At 40.9% G+C, this 16,312-nt stretch overlaps 1 protein-coding gene and 1 pseudogene across 6 annotated transcripts in view; both read right to left on the bottom strand.

Annotated features, from left to right (window-relative positions):
- CTNNA2 (catenin alpha 2) overlaps window positions 1–16,312 on the bottom strand; it is a 967,153-nt gene that overhangs the window by 556,452 nt on the left and 394,389 nt on the right. The window lies entirely within an intron of this gene.
- On the bottom strand, window positions 8,382–8,500 carry LOC118605729 (annotated as a pseudogene).

Below are 16,312 nucleotides of genomic sequence, written 5' to 3'. Positions count from 1 at the left end.
GCCTGTGCTGCTCTGTACTTAACTCAACCCTAACAGAGCTTCTTCCAGAAGAAAATCTGACCTGATGGCACTGCAGGGAAGGTGGCAATGGTGCCAATAGTCCTTGTCACAGACACTGCTGCCTCTAGTAGCACCACCACCCTGACCACTATTAATCACCAGGAGAAGATTTTAAAACACATTTCGTCACTTAGCCTAAGTGAGTGGAGAGAGAACATTGAACAAGGTGGATATATTTGAGATAAGAGAAATTTTGCCTCAGAGGGATCATATTCCAGTGGGTATAAAAAGACACAGAGGCAGGAGGGGCAGTTAGAGGAAGGAGTGAAGGAAGAGGAGGCTACAAATCTGGTTTGCACTGGTGTGACCGGGCCTGACACTCTCCTGTAAGCAGAAGCACACCAGAGAGAGGGTGCAAGGCACAGCTCCAAGAAGACTGATGGCCAGACATACGCACCAGACAGATCAGGGAGCAGAGAAGCAGAGCTGTGATTAAATGGACACGACATAGCTAATGGGTCTCAGCATCCAGGCCAGAACCCGGTTTTCCTGTTCTCAGTTGAGAATAATCTCCACTAAAACCTACTGAGTCTGCAGTAGAATTTTTCATCTCTCTTTTCTCTGCTCCCTCCCTCTCTGTTGTATTGCACAGCCTGAGGTTCCTAATTAAGTACTTCTGTTAAGTTACCACCCAGGATTTCACAAAGACTAATAATGTGTTTGATCTAGAGGTCAGGGAACGACTGTAGACAATGATTCAGAGCATCCATCTTCCATTTGGCCGAACTCATTGTGATGGAATTTTTCTCAGATCACAATGAGTCAAACTCTCTCTTGACGTGGGCATGGCTTTAGATCAAAATGACTTCCATGGCTGTCTCGATGTTCCTCTTGGCATAAGAGCACTCCGTGTGGCACCGCCCCACTTCCGCCCTGTTTAAAGCAATGCTCAGGAATTAAAAGGTTGCTCTGAAGAGCATTCTTGTCCTTAACTAAGGATGTGAACCCTTGTGGGACTATCTCAGATGCAAATCAGCGGCCATTGCGCTTCTCAAAGAACAATACTACAAAGCCTCTCTGAACCATGGAATGACTTGCAATATTTTAGAGTGGCCACTAAGCATGTTTAAAAGCAACACTGTTTAAAGCCCTAACATTTCTGTGTGGGGCCAATAGCTTATCGATAAGATAGATGTGCACAAATGAGTAAATTCTGAGTTATTTAATGAAGCAGAATTTTATGCTCAGAGTTACAGAAGGTAAAAAATAGACACTATCCTAAAACTTATTGTAGTGGGTTTTAAACTTTTCGAAAGCCGTTATAGTACATTTCAGTTTTTCCAATTGAAATTGTACGTGAAATCATAATATATAAGACAGATGTCCAGATGATTGCCTGGGTTTCATGGTGTTTGGGGGAAGAGAGGACTCTGAGGCTGTGCCCACAAGGCCTCTTCCTCATCCTTCATCCTCGACACATTGTCCCTTAACATCGGTGCCCACAGAACCCAGTCTGTAATCTGCCGAGTTAGTTCACCTCTCTCCCTTTATAATGGACTAGAAAGTACTCTGGGTTAGGCATGCACAGCCCTGGCCTTCACTCTTGTCATTGCCAATCACTAGCCTGATCCCCAGAAGAAAGATCCCTTAAATATCCTCCATTTCTTCTATTATAAAATGTGAAGGGAAAAAATACACACACACACACACACACACACACACACACACACACACAGATTTTCACTTCAAAGATTTGTTTCAGGATCAAACTAGATTTAATAATGGCATATTTTAAACTCTAACATTCTGATAGATATACAATATTGTTTTGCATACAGTTAATTTATAGCAGCCTTAAAAAGAAAATAATAGAATGATAAGCCTGAGTATTATGGGTAAGGGAAAACAGAGTTTAAAAAAGCAATTCCAAGTTTGGCTTTACACTTAGAGGGATATTTCACTTAGGAAATCTTCACTGAATATTTGACTGACTATTGGGGTGATAATGATGAATGTAGGGTTCTCTGAGGAATATAGACTCTGGGAAGAAAGTACCATCAATTATTGAGCATCTAAAATTTTTACACACGTAAACATATACACCAAGAGACGCCACGTCAAATGAGGAAAATCATTAAAACCAAAATAAGTAACTCATGCTGCGTGTAATGGTTTGGCTACAGGCCAAAGGGAATACCCGTTTTCAGGTCTCTTCCAGAAATGCTGTTACCCTCACGGGTAGAAGCATCTTCCAGTGAGCCCAGGATGGCAGCCCCCTCACACCTGGAAGGGAGCAATTCGTGTAAGTGTTTGAAGTTTCCAAATGGCAGATACCTAAGTCAGTTGCTGACTCACCAATTCTCTCCTGCTTGTCTTTTCCACCTACCTTTTCCTTTCAACTTCTGCTCAGACTCTCTTTCAAAAATTTGCCACAAATGCCCCAGCAGGAAAGAAAGTACAGCCCAGCATGGCACTGAGAATGAGCACTTCTCCCTTCCTTAGAGAATTCAGGGTCACCATTATGGCCTCCTCTCCCATGCACTGTGACCTTGAGGCGCTGGGAAAATTGAAAGTCTTATTTCTTTACTCCCTGCAGAAAATATGATATCAATTATCAATTTGGAGAGAATGTTAACTGGGATGAAATGGCTGGCAGTGGAGGCGAAATATGAAAATGAAGCAAAAACTATCACAAATTGCAAACAGAAATAGTTCTTAAAAATGTTGTCCCTAAATATAAAAAAGGGTGAGCGCTGTTGATCTTAGTATTCTGCAATAATTTCTATTTTGTCTGCTTATTTGTTTTTCGTCCTCTCCCACCACAACCCAGCAGAAATCAATTCACCTTTGCATCAGATGTTCTCTTTGCATTGTCAGAAACTGCAAATACTCATTTAATGCCTTCAAACAATGCTACAGACCAGTGTTCAATGATATAGCTGTGTCTCTCTAATTACGTGATGTTTGTAAGTCAGCAAAATATGACAGCACAAAAATCCTTCTCCATTTCCCACAACTCTCCAAAATATGTTCTGAAAGGGAACTCTTGACACTCAATCATCTAAACTTAAAAATGCAGAGTCATTTTGAGTCTTCTCCAACTTTGATCTCCACATCCCTTCTGTAGCCACGAACAAAAGACTTTTCATCCATAAATATTCTAATATCTATCCTTCCTCATAATTCTGACTGTTACAGTCTTCTCCATGTCCACATTCTGTTTTGCCTGAATTACTGTGACATCCTCCCAATGGGTGCCCCTGCCTTAACTCTTCTCATCTCAGTCAATTCTATACACTTTGCTCAGTTAAAATTTCCTAAACACAACTGTGAGCATGTCAGCACATGATTAAAATGTCTGTGGTTTTCCTCTGCTTACAGAAGACTTAAATGATAAACTATAGACAATGCTATTTGTTCAATGCCATCTCTGACAATGCCATGTAAGCAAAATGAGAGTGGTAGCTTTGAATTTGAACGGTGCTGGGTACATAGAAGGCACAGTAAGTATTTGTTAAATGAATAAGTAAATGAAAAATGGATGAATAGTTGTTTGGATGGATGGATGGATAGATGGATGGAAGAAAGACAACTGGGTGGCTAAATAATGTCTCTTTAAATTGTTTATTTACAGGATTAAATAGAATAATTATATAAAAGTGTCGAACACAGAGTTAAGTTTTGTTAAATGTTGGGCCCCTTCCCTATTTTCTCTATTTCTCTCCTAGTACCATTCCATCCCCATCTCCCAACCATGAAAGGTCAAAATCAAACCATGGAAGGATCATGTTCTTGACCACTGTTGAATTTGTACCCAATACTGTAGGCAAGGGAGAAATACTCACATTTGGGTCTTTCATTTAGGAGAGATGCCCCCTGGCCAATTTGCTAGGAATCAGCTATGGTGACAAGATGGAACACAAGATGGAACAAGATGTTAGAAGGGTAGCTGTGGGGCTTACAAAAGAATAGTGTTAAAACTGTCCGGGGCCAGAACTAGATGATGTAGAAAAGAAGGGACAAGTTTGCAAGAGAATTCTGGGGCAGAATTGGTAGTCTTCCTGGACAGTGAGACAGAGAAAGCCTCTACCACTTGGCCTCGGCCTCTCAAACTTTGCCCAAGGTTCAGATGTCCCTTATGTCTTTTGTTTTTGTTTTTAATATTGGAGGTTGAAATAATTTGACTTTTGATAGCTAAACACTAACAACAGTAAGCCCTGGGATAGCGCGTTTCTACTGCCTTTAATCACTAATGTCCCACTGGGTGTATTCCCTATGGAGGAGACAGAAGTGCCAAAAAGCAGAATTCCCAACAAGGAGAGCAGTCTGTAAGGCACTTTTTGAAAAAGCCCAGTTTGTGGAAGAAACCAGCTGTCTTTTAATTGCTATCTGCACTGGGGGTTGGGGAAGGGAGTGGATTAACGAAAAAGTTTTGAAGGCTATAGGCATGAATAGCCAAATGATATGAATTTTAATATATACTTTTAAAAGGGTTAGGCAATGATGGAAAGATATGACTGCTTTCGTTTCGTTTCTCTGTTAAATTAAAATTACTTTAAACGTGGAGTGGCTACCTCTTTGAAACATTGCAGAATTTTAAACTTTGGAAAAACTTATCTTTCACAGTCACAAATCTATGCAAAAGCCTTTGGCTCCAGGAAGCCCAGGCTCTGAGTCAGTGGTACAGTGAAGGCTTTGCACACTTTTCTAAAAGGTAGCTGCTTAGAATGAGCACCCTTCCATTTATGAGTAAAGCCACCTAGTTATCTAAATGAAACAGAAAGATGCATGAAATATTCTCCTCACCCCAACTAGATAAGAAGGCTGAGCTCTCAAAATGTTATTCATAGTCAATAATTTAAGAATTTTGAGATTATCAACTACAGCATTTCAAAAAAATAGTAGCTCCAAATAACATTGTAAATCTCATTCCCTACTCTAGCCATGCTTCTGAAAAGAAGAGGCGACAGGCATGCCTTTAAATAGAGTATCAAAGAAATGAATCCACATTTTATTACTACTATTCATCTTGGCTAGTAAACGGCCTGCATACCATTCTTCATTCATTAAAAATGGTTCATTTCCTTTGGCCTTTATCCATTGCCTAATATTCCTAATGAACTTAATGTAGCAAGTGATGTAATCAGACAAAAGAACTGTAAGAACGCTTTTCTGCCACTATAAGCAGAATTAAATCATATTTAATTAGTATTTTAGTGTTCACCCAAAGTCTCAGTTAACTATTCATCACACACAGTGGTGTTTATTCCAAGCATTGTTCTTTCCTCTCACTGAAGTGAGAGAAGAATGCAATCTCTTAGGCTCAGTACTCTATGTTGCGTCCAATGCTCAACCAGGCAGGCGGGTGCCTGACTAGGATTAGTTACTGCATTAAGGTGGCCCTTGATACTCCATGGCCAAGAATTTCAGAAGTGGCACCCAGGACAAAGCAATGGCGCCTGGCTTATAACCAGAGTAGAAGACAGAGTCCAGGAAAGCTGGAGAGACTTGAGAAGTGGCTTCTAAACAGATTTTGCCAGAAACAGTCACTGCATTTTGGTGAGAATGAGAGAATTCTATTTCCAGAGAGAAGCTGAGACTACAAAAAGGTGGGGAATAAGTCATCTGTGGAAAGAAAGTACCAGTGAATTCCAGAGGAGCAAGTCACAGCTGGTGTACCTGCCTGGAGAGCGTGTCAGGGTCAAGGGCTGGTACCCAACCCCAGGAGAGCAGGGAAGGCCCTTGGGATTTGTTTGTTTGTTGTTTGGTTTTGCTTTCTTAACAGAGATGTACCTGGTGGAAAAGGTGTTGTGAGAAACATGATTTGATACTAAATATTGCAGTTGGAAAACAGTGACACTTCTGCAGTTGTCCAGTGAGGAGTCAATAAGACCTTGGACCAATGTGACGGCAATGAGGTTCCAAAATGGGGCCTTTTCAAGAGTGTCTGTGAAGGAAGAATTATTTGGTGATGAGTTGGACAGCCATTACAGAGAGTTAAAGAAAAGAGGTGGGTAAAAACCACTGGATGCATTATGAACTGATTCTTACTCTGACTCCCACCATGTCTGTCCTTTCTTCCCACCTGCCAGGGCACAGGTCCGTACCACCTTTCCTGCACAGTCTTCTCAGAGCCACTCGGCACAGCATATAATTCTCCCCACACTGAGTCCGTGCAGCACATATGGCCAGGCAGAGCCATATGGCAGCCATCCTGCCCTGTCTTGAATGGCTTCTGAGCAGGTTTCATATTGCTCTAAGCTCCTCAGGGCAGCAAGTTCTCCGCAGCACGTCTGTAATCATCACAGCCCAGTGCCTGGCACACACTGCACTGTCAGTGCCAGGTAAGCATTTATAGAAAGAATAGTGAAAGTGGGAACACCACAGTGGTCCTCGACTATTTCAATAGGGGCGAAGGTCCTGGCTAAGTGAATAAAATCTCTCCTTTACATAAGTGCTCATAGTGACTCAAAATGATCATCTGCTGCCCAGAGTTGCTTCCTGATAAAGGTCAAACAAGGTTAAACGAACCAAATAAAATCTACATTTGATTTGACATTTCAAAAAAGAGCCAAGAATCTCAGTAGATGATAACCTCTACCTTCCTTGTGTAGCTTCATCATCAGACCACCGGGCAGGTCTAACAAGACTCCTCACAAATCTCAAATATGCATTAGGTTGAGTTTTCTCATTTAGTCACTGATGAAGGTAATTCCTCATAGGGACCAAGCCAAATATCAACCATCAATTTGCATAAAGGAAAAAAACTCACCAGGATTCTGTTTATGGTATGTGCCCAATAACATAATCTGTCTCATTTACAGAACAATTTTATGCAGTACTCACATATTAATAAGCTTGTGGGAGTTCAGTATAAAGTAAATTCTTCTGACACAGGCAAATAATATTTTAAAGCTTATTAAGGGACAACGGTAACTTCGCAACTGCAGCACAAGCATCTTAGGTGTTCGGCTGACGTCAACACTCTCTATATATCTTAGAAACCAAGAGACCTTTAGACTTCAAAAAACGCTGTTCATGTCCATTCCAGAATAAGCCTGAAAAAGGGAAATCATGAACTGGCCCCAAAGAGAATGATCATGGAAAATAAACAGTGAAAACCACCAGCTTCCTGGACAAATCAAGTCCTCGCTACATACTCTATGTGAAGTATATCCATCTAATCAAATAGTGGTTACATCCGCGTTTGCATCTATGACACATTTCTGAGCAAAACACACTTTTAAAAAATTATGAATGATGTTGGATTACCCATGGTTTGGACTGTGTTCATCTGTACAGGCAGTCTGGATCCGACCATCATAGGGGGAAATGATGCTAGAATATGGATGCTAGAAGACTGCAGAGGGGCCAGTCTCTATCCTCATAGTTGCCAAACCCTCAGAGGTAATGAATAAGCCCCAAGGAGCTGATTAATGGGTATTCCTTCTTGAGCGATTCATACACCATTCCTGCCTGTGTGACCATTATGGATTTATCAACATTAAAGCAATGCTATTCAAACAGGTATGAAAACATTATAATGCAATGGAATGCTGGATGAAATATCATCTCTACCTCTCAGCAGACTGAAACAAGCTGAGATAATTGCATTGACAAGGCAAACTGACTCAGCTTTCAGATGCCATTTAAAGCTCTGGGTTTTGTCTTCTAAAACTGCATTATCTGGTATAATAATGGCCTAATGGTATATTCAGAATCAGCTTCCCCCTTGCTGTGGTGCCCAGTGGATGCCACTGATTGCATCTCCTCTGATCCAATTATATTTTCTGAGGCTTAATACCAGAATCAATGAGTAAGCTCAGACTCCTGTCAAGAGCCTGTGTTTGCTGGGCACTCTCTGGTCCAGCCCTGGTCTTCGGGTGCGGCTGGAGGGTGAGAAGCCACACAGTGAAGACCAGGACCCAGTCTCTCCCGAGTTGAGACTTGGAACATGAAATTATTTGAGAAAAGATTTTAAACACAAGGGCAACAAGTGCAGACTGCTGAACACAAGCGAAGACATGCTTAGAAAATATACCAAAACTCTTCTTTTGCATTTTTCTTCACAGCCATTTTCATTTTCTGAAAATAATTCATTTATTTTCAGAATTTAGCTGTCTTCTCATTATACTCTATTTCCCATCTCCCCTAAACTTTCAAATCTCTTTCTTTTTCCTCTCCTCTCCTCTCCTTTCCTCTCCTTTCTTTTCTTAGGCAAGGCAACCCTTGGTTGACCTCATAGCTTGCAAGGACCTTGTCAGATTACAATCTCATATATATATATATATATATATATATATATATATATATATATATATATATATGTACGTGTGTGTGTATATATATATATATATATATATATATATTTTTTTTTTTTACACTTATAGCACCTGGTCTTTCTAGGTGGTCTCCCATCCAAGTACTAACCAGGCCTGACCCTGCTTAGTTTCCAAGATCAGACAGGATCAGGCTTGTTCAGGGTGACATGGCCATAGCACATCTCTTTCTATGGACCAGAAAGAATAACAGAGCCTGCCTTCAACAAGCTCACCACCATATTGGGGATCTAGTGACTGTTCATGTGAGAAATCAGCTAGCTGCCCAAGGCAGTGTGTGGTCATCTCAAAGTCATTCTCAGAAAGCCATTCTCTGAAGGTGACAGTGTGTGCATGACTATCTATGAGCTGGGGTAACAAGAGGAAAGGAATGACAAAGTCCAGCTAGTAAACAAATATAGTCACTCTATTTTACCGTGTTCAGTACCAAGGTCACTTTCTGAATGGTCCCAGGATAGATTTCTGATCTCAAGGAGGACACTAGATTTTTCTAAACCATGATAAACTCTCTCCTCTTGCTTATTTAATCCTTCATCCTGTAGGAGCTTGGTGAGTGGCAGAGACATCATAACAAAGCTCATCTTTTTACTCTAAACATGCCCCTCAGTTTCCCAAATTCCTGAACATTTCCATCCTCAGACTTTTTCTGCTCAGTCTGTTCTCAAAAACGCAAATGCTCTTCTTCTTTCTCTTCCCTCTTCATGACTCTACTCGATCTGTGGACTCCTGCTTAAGTTCTACACCCCAGCCAGTGGTACCACATTCCCACTCTGATTTGCTGATGCATTTGTCATTTTGTCACTTAATCATTCACTATCTTTGTTGCTATTCTACATCTTCATGCAACTGTTATACTGCATCTTTGATGGGATCTGCATATGCCTGAGGGCAGCAAATTGAAAACTCCAGGGCAAGTTTCAGTTCTTGGTAACAGACCAAGCAAAGACCAAAGATGTGCCAGGAGCCGAAGCTCACCTTGCAGCCCATGTAGGATCACAAGGAACGGTGAAAGATTAGAGGGGAGAAAACAGGCCAACTGGCAACAATGTGATTTCAGTGCCAGCTCCAAACCTTGCAAAATCGCTGGAGTTCTAAGACAGCATTCAGGTCAATTTAACCACGATGCTAAGGGATGCTTCTTGTGGACAGAGGATTAATTCAAGACCATGTATCTTAGATGAAATGAACAAACCTCTGTGAGTCTAAGGTTGGAAAAGTAGAAGCTAGAAGGTGGGTAACCACTCTACTATATTATATATGAGTTTCATACTTTTTCCTTCTCTTACCCTCAAATAAACTGCTAGAAGGCTTGGATATCTGTTCAAGAGAAGACAGGAGAAGCAATGAATGTGAAATCTGGCAATTTCTCAATTTGGCTGGGACACTTTGACGCTGCACCATCGGGAAGAGAAGGGCCAAGAGACACTGTTCGGTTCTGGCCCCACTTTCCCTGTTGAACAGACCCAAATCCAAAGGGCTTTTTAAAGAATTCAAACCAGCTGGGAATTTCCATCAGCCCAGTTTTGACCTCTGTTTTATACTCAAATGATAATCCTGGCAGAGCTTATCAAACTAAGACAGAAAGTTAGATTCAGGCATTTTAGAGAGATTTTTGGCCATACAATTGTAAAAGCAGCATTTTTAAAATACAACAACCATAAAATTGAATTAATCGCAGTACCTTTTTCCTCACATATTTGTTGTCATGAGGTTTTACTGCCTCCATTTCACCATATGCAGCATTAAGTATGTCTAATTTTCAAAGCAGAAAATATAATTATTCTTTTTGTCAATGAAAATCTTGGGTAGAAATAATCACTAATATGAACTTTGTCATTCCGAGTTGCGAAATTCGAATGAATATAAATGTTCTTCTTTCTAAATTATCCTTCCTCTATTTTGAGGCATAAATGAGCTTTTGCCCTCATATTCAAGCTTTGCCTTTAATATTCTCTGAAAGATAAATTACATTATTACCTTAGGAAAGTATGCTGAAAATCACTGAAATTTTAGTTCTAGAAGCTGAAGATATTTCTTGTATGACAAAGTATATCAATACTTGTCACTGACATAGAGATTGGGCAACAAAACAAAATTTCCTGTGGAATTCGTTTTAAAGCAAAATGTCTAAATAAATCAGATCTGGCTAAGAACATACCTGGGGCTTCAGCTGGATTTAATTACATGGAGTGTTGGCAAATGTACAGTCATGGTCAACAAGAGCAGTCCTCCTCAAATCATCTCAACATTGACGTTGTCATAGGCAGTCACCTTTCAAACACACTGGAGGCTGGAGCCATGTTGGATCCAGAGCTAATGAATAAGTATGGTGGCTGTCAGAGCCATTTCCAAGATCTATGGATGTTTAAAGCATCTTTCTCTATTCTAGATTTAGTCTTCCTATTATTGTTGCCTTTTAATGGTAGAATAGGAATTAAGATGATCACATGAAGTGAAAATGGAAACAAACATATGGTTTACAAAACGCTGATTCCAGGCTGAGCACAATGTTTACTGCCACATGTATCTTTAATAGATTCATTTGTCTAGAACTCACAATGATCCTCTGGGTTTGCTATTTTGTTCATTTCACAGATAAAGAAACTGAGACCTAGAAAAATCGAGTCACTCGCTATGGTCGTGAGAACTGTCTTTGTGTCAGAAATACTTGAATCAGTAAATGAAAAAAGGCTCATGAGAAAAGAGGGGAGGTATCTACCGGAATTCAGCAGAATACTGAAATTCCATTTACTTCAACTTATTTCTTTCTTTCAAGTTTGCAAGGTACTATTTTCCTGTCCCAAAGTTCAAATGCATGAAAAACGTACTTTTCTTACCTTTTATAAAATTGAGTAGTAATGACAATAGCAAATACTTGTAAAACTCTTATTCCATGCCCAGTTGCATTCTTAACACTTTATTCTTATTATACACATTTTATAAGGGAAGAAACTGAGACACAGAGAGGTTAATTTTCCCAGTGGCGCATGACTATTAAGTGGAAGAGTGGGGATTTTGAGTGATAATAATATAGCTTCAAAATCTGTTTTCTTAGTCACCATGTATGTATCAGTACAACTTCTCTAACATCTGTGTTTACTGTGTTCTTCCTTGTCTTGGTGGGGCTGCAGGGTACCTGGGGAGGCTCTCCAGGACCTTTCATTACTTTCCTACTACTCGCAAAGAGAAATCATCATATTCCCCTGAACCTTATAAACACAAGACATCCTGGGAGGCTGCCTCAGGCACACCTTGAGGAAATACTCCAAAGTCATCATTCCCTGGGGTATGCTGAATTTACTACCCAAGTTCAAATCTGTGTCAGATGATGGGGGTAGAACAGGAAGACAAAACTTGAAATTTCCCTTACCCTCATTAACATTTTGTCAAAGGCCAATAGGTCTCTGCAGCCATCTAATTTATTTAGCTTTGGAATTACCAAGGGATCTGAGATGATGCTGTGCTGTCACTGGCATATCTCCTGGATACCCTTGGAGTCCAAGACAGAACTTTGAATTGACTCCAACTTCCACAGAAAACTGAGAGGAACAAAGAAATATATAGGAGGAAACCAGCCCCAGAGGGGTTAACCACTCGAAGACTCTCATATGCAGGCACATCTCAGTCTCTAGCACTCTAATTCTAAAGTGGTTTCCATGGAAGAGAGAGCACCACCTCCACCTCAAAGCCAAGAAGAGCTGGCTAACAGACTAGAAATACGTATTGGAAATAGACCCAACATTATTGTTTCCTTTGAGACATATTTTAAAAATGTATTTTAACTACAAAATTCTTACTTTTCAAGGGTTTCTTTGAGGGATACTTCACCATCGGTACTCTTAGCATTCTGTCTTCTCTGGCTCAAAATAACAATGCTATTCTTGAAGTATTACCTTTATCCAACATGTGGGGTAGGTGGGCGGGGGGATGTCAATCCATTAGACATTAGCCCAACACTGACCTACAGCTACAGGCAAAAGTATCCCTGTAACTAAATCCTTAGCAAAAGTTACACAATTAAAGGAACTTTAACATACCACACAACACATTTTTCTAGGGTTTTATTATCTCATCCTGAGTCATGAGTCTCAGATATGCAACATTTTATACAAGAAACCTTCTTGAATATATCACTTTATCCTAGGTCTAGGCTAATTAACTGATTTTTCATCCCTTAGAGTCACAGAGATAAGCAGATCAATTACTTATATCATTTTTAAAAATCACTAAATACATAAACCTTAGAATCCTAACTCTGGCAACAGTGGGAAAGCTACTTTCCTCAATAAGCTTTAGTGTCCTTGTTTGTAAAATGAGCCATTAAAAGTACTCAAATTTTTGTAGAATTACTTCAAGTTAAAATATACAGAGTTTTTAACACCGTGTCTAGCACATACTATGGCTCTCCAAATGGAGAGCTAATACACACACGTGTATATAATTCATATAAAATAATAACAAAGAAAACTACATCTATTAGTTTTTCTCTGATGTCGACACTTAAGAATCTGCCTGCAAGCAGGTATGTCGAGCTTAAAAGACAACTGTTATACACTCAAATAGACACATCACGGAGGCTTCCGGGCTCCCGTGATATGATGGTGATGATGCTAGCACTATTCTAAGCTATTACCTGTACCCTACGATGGAAGTACAGAAATTTACCCTATTTTACAAATGAGGAAACAGAGACAACTCTTCAAAGGGCTTGCTTGCCATAGCCATACAGATGGTTATAGAACAGCTGGGATTGGAACCAGGGGAATCAGATTCCACAGTTCATGCTCTTAACTTTCACAAAACAATGTTCCTTCCCACCTGCCCATAGTCTAGTTCTCTGGGACTGGGTGATACAGGCACAAGTTTACTGAAATGAAAAGTAAGAAAGTTTACCCTTCTGTCAACTCCCAGGACTGATGCAGTGATGAGTTCCACTCCATAAGTCTGAAAGGGCTGTTTTGAGAAATGACAAGGTTAACTATGTGCTCCATGTAACAGAACATGATGTGCTTTAGGAAGTTGAATCTGAATCTGAACCCACTTTAAACACAACTCAGGAAAGACTGGCATCGCTGTGCGCTCTGCATTTTCCAGTTACCGCCATTCACCTCAAAGTGTTTTCAAGAGGCCACCCTCTGCTTTCTACCATTTGACCTGGTTGTGGTAGAAGTACTACTTTCAAACATTTTTAAAGGAATGACTATTGAAACTTGTACCTTAACCATCCCTACCATTACAGGCAGGGAGGCAGGGAGAAGGACATAAAAAGGTTTACTTATTTATTTGTATTAATTAATGGCCTTAAATCAAGTAAAGTAGTGAGACTACATAAATGCAATCTGTAGCCTCCATTTATCGAGGTCCTCCTATGTGTCTGTTATTTTTCATCCTCTGGGCAAAGTTATTTTCCTCACAGCCATTTTATGAGTTAAATATTATTACCTTCCCTTTTACAGATGAAGGAAACTGAGGCTCCTGAAGATTAAGCAACTTGCCCAAGTTCATGCAGTTTGTTAAGAAGCAGAGGTGAGACTTGAAGTTGGTTCTGTCTGAATTCAAGGTCCTCACACTGTCCTTCAATCATATCAATCTGCTTCAGTGGGATGCTAGGAAATAAGACAGCAGGCAAACTTGAGACAAACGGGGATTTGACTGAAACCAAAAAGTATGACTCTCTTGCATGGACCCTGCAGGTTTCAGAGCACTTCATTCCATGACATATTGCTTTTATTAAGGACAAGGTCGGGGGACACAGAGAGGTTCAAGCCCTCACTGGAAGCAGGGGCCAATGCTGGGCTTGATTTTCCTGGGGAACATCGGTCTTTAGTTTCGGAAGTAAGACAACTTACAGTGGAGAAAGACGTGGGTTCTGTGAGACACGAAACCCCACATAACACCTTGGGCCTGGGCGGACAGTCGGGGAAAGCACCCACAGGCCTGCTCCCACCCCCAACACCTTCCACCTTGAGGCAGCAAGGTCCGATCTTGTATTTTTATTGAATGTGCACTCATTCCTGTGAACCCAGGGCAGGCCGGATTATCTGCTATGTTCTAGATTAAGTAAATCCTTTGAGAGTGCATGTGGACAGTGGCATCGGAGGTAGCTTTACTCAGGAGCAGCTCGTGTCACTTCCCCGCTTTGATGCAGAGATGGAATGCTGAGACCCCCACCTCTTCTCTTCCATCTAACTTCCTCTTCCTTTAATTATGCTCCACCTTCTTCTTCCCCTCTCGCCCTTTCCCAAAAATGGCAGTGGGGAGAGGTAACTGGAACAGTAGAGTACATTTTGTTGGTGAGAAGGAATGTATCAGTCCTGAGTGGATGGGAGATGACAGCAATGGGTTTAAAAATGGAAAGGGGTAGCTAGTTCCGCCATCCCAAACCCACCTGCATGTGACTGCCCATAGAAGCAATGTCTAGGGGCATATAAAAAGGCAGAGGGATGGAAAGATACATGGAAGGATATTCCATATATAATGCTATGGAGTGGATTCTTTAACGAGCCCATGACGACCTTGGAAATTTAATTCAATAAGAGGCTGTCAGTGGCCCCACCTCCAACTCTGCAGAGGACCAAAGTAAAAGCACTCCATATGCCACAAAGGGTGCCGTAGACAGGTGAGGGAGTCAAGGGCTGGTAGCACAGGTAGGAAGCCAGTAGTGGTTACAAAGTGGAGAGGAAAATCTTCCAGGCCGTGGGGTTCGTCAGCAGCCATTGGGGCATCTCTGTTCTCAGAAGAAGAAGCACAGGCATCGTTTCCACCTTTCAACTATGAGCTCACTGAGAGCATCTTAGCAGCAATAGCATTTGAGCTGGCATTCCTATTTGTTGAAAATGTAAGGGGTTTTTGACAAGTTTTACCAACACATCCCATGGAAAATTAAAATTAGACGTTAATATTTTGGCATAAGGATTTGGCACAAGTCGAGCCAAAATGTGTCCTTCAAAGAAGACCCATCCATCCCATGTATTTCCACAGACATCTGCTACAACACAAGTTGGACAATGGTGGCAGGCATAATCATAAAGTGTGTCTACTCTTCTTTTCTACTAAAGTAAGGGAAAGTAATCCATAAGAGAAAATATAGGCAGATAATTCTTTTTGATGGATACCTGAAACTCAGGCATCTGTTTGCACCCATCCTGTGTAAAACCTGGCAGTTGTTCCCACTTGTCTGGTCCCAGGTCTTCTAGGAGATGCTTAGGAAGTTGGATGCGGGCTGTTGGTAGACTCGAGGACAGGTAAGGCCATGCTCAGACTTCCCCGCTGCTGAGCCTGTTGCTTACTTGCTTGCTGCTTCTGTTTCTGGTATTGTCTATCTCCAATGAGTTAACATATACAGTAGATTAGCTTGCTTAACGAACAACATTAACACACTGATTAATGCAACAATACAACAGTACTTGATTTATCCCACATGTCTTTTGTTCATCTTATATGCAAGAGGGCCACTTTGCTTCTTTACTATCAATCAAACAGTTACTTCATTAATTAAACAGCATCTATTGTGTACTTAGGTCGGAGCTGGATTCTGGAGAATGTATATAGGAGGCTTCCACTCAGATTGCAGAGGCAGGGTCAGTACACAGGTGAAACTGGGTACAGTTGAAAGAATTCTAGACAGTGAACGAAGAGGTGCAGCATGCTGTGGGAACCCTGAGTTATCCATTGTGGCCCAGAGTAAGGGTACATTGGAGGAGTTGGCTACAGACAGGCCTGTAAGACAAGGCGAAGGCAGCTTGGGAAGTTTTTGTACAAAGCTATGTAGTAAATTTCAGCTATACAATCTCTGCTGCAACTGTCCAACTCTGCCCTGGTAGAGCCATAGACGATATATAAATGAATGGACACTGTCTTTCAATAAAACTTTATTGCCAAAAACAGACATGAATTTGGCCTGTGGCTGCAGTCTGCTAATCCATGTTGTAGGCAATATGAAACCCTGTTAAGATTTTAAAGCAAGGGGATTA

Source organism: Rousettus aegyptiacus, unplaced genomic scaffold (genome assembly GCF_014176215.1).
Source record: "Rousettus aegyptiacus isolate mRouAeg1 unplaced genomic scaffold, mRouAeg1.p scaffold_m13_p_7, whole genome shotgun sequence".
Taxonomy (NCBI): Eukaryota; Metazoa; Chordata; class Mammalia; order Chiroptera; family Pteropodidae; genus Rousettus; species Rousettus aegyptiacus.
This window is presented reverse-complemented; position numbering and strand designations above follow the sequence as displayed.